This window comes from Lactuca virosa, chromosome 5 (genome assembly GCF_052849685.1).
Source record: "Lactuca virosa cultivar CGN04683 chromosome 5, Lactuca_virosa_CGN04683_v6, whole genome shotgun sequence".
Lineage (NCBI taxonomy): Eukaryota > Viridiplantae > Streptophyta > Magnoliopsida > Asterales > Asteraceae > Lactuca > Lactuca virosa.
In genome coordinates, this window is record NC_136430.1 from 203,296,282 (window position 1) to 203,297,652 (window position 1,371).

Consider the following 1,371-nt stretch of genomic DNA (forward strand, 5'->3'; position numbering starts at 1 on the left):
AGTTTGAAATCATCCGGAGGATCCAGTGGCTAGGTGAACTGAGGAAGTTCTGGTGGATCCTGATCAAATTCTTGAAGCTTGACAAGTGAAGAAAAAGTTGAAGAGGTCACTTTGGGGGAAACTGTTAAAACAAAAAGTGACCCTCTTAAACTTAATGATCTGCAGTTCCATTTCATTACTGTATCTCTTTTGACTACCGCAAACAGTTTTCCCACCGCAACGGATGTTTGTCTACCACAGTTGAAGATATTGTTTTGAACCAGAATGAATCACAACTACTCTACCGCAGTGGAGATCTCTTGTTACATCAACTAACTTAGCGTATTAGCATTACTTTGTCCAGTGAACCTTGCATGGTCACTTAGAGTCAGTAGTTTTATTATTGTTTATTCAAGATGTAACTTTTTGAGAATCTATAAATAGAGTGCTCGTCTTCATGTAAACATACCACTTCTTACCACTTCTTTATGATCTGTTGAACTTTCACTGAAATACAAAGATTATTATCTCATTTCTCTATCTTATCTAATATCCGAGATCCTCTTCATCTTAAACTGATCGCACTTACTAACTTGTGTTTGATTGCAAACAGTGTTAAGAATCAGTTTGATGTTTACTTGATATAACTTGTTCTTATTTAAATTTCCTTTACATTTTCGCAATTTATATTTCCACAACTAACTATCTAACAATTCTAACTTATTATTGTTGAGCTAATATGATCCTTTAAGATTAACTTATTCTGCAACTATTATCTTGTACTAACGTTTGTTCAAGTTTTTCTCAAAAAAAATTTCTCTCAACAGTGATGATGATGACGCTCCGATGACTAAAGGTCAGTTCAAGCAGTTGAATGAAAAGCTTGATTCAATTTTGGAGTATTCATAAGCTTTCTCTTCCATGAAATTGGGAAAATCTGCTCAGAACCCATCGATCAACTGTGGAAATTATTACATCATCTAATGTCAAAGTCCTTGAAGAATCAACCAAAGTTGCTCAAGCTTCAGTAAAGAAAATCTTAGAAGCTATAGAAAAGGTCCAACAATTACAAAAAAAGAAGTCAAGGAATTCATGGTTGTCTTCCGGACATCTTCTGAAAAGAATATAGTTGACATGAACAAAGTCACAAAAGGTTTTCGATCTTCTTTGAATGAAGAAAAACAAGCTCTCTCAACCCTCCTTGCAGACATTAAGATTAACAATACTGATCTCAATTTATCAATAACTCAACAACTCAGAAATTTATAAAATGACTTGGTTGCTGAGAACAAGATTATGGATGCACTGGCCGAGCAAACGCAAAAAACAAAGGTTCTTACTGAAAAGGTGAAGAATGCTTCCACTAATATTGCCAAACTTGAAGAAGAGAAA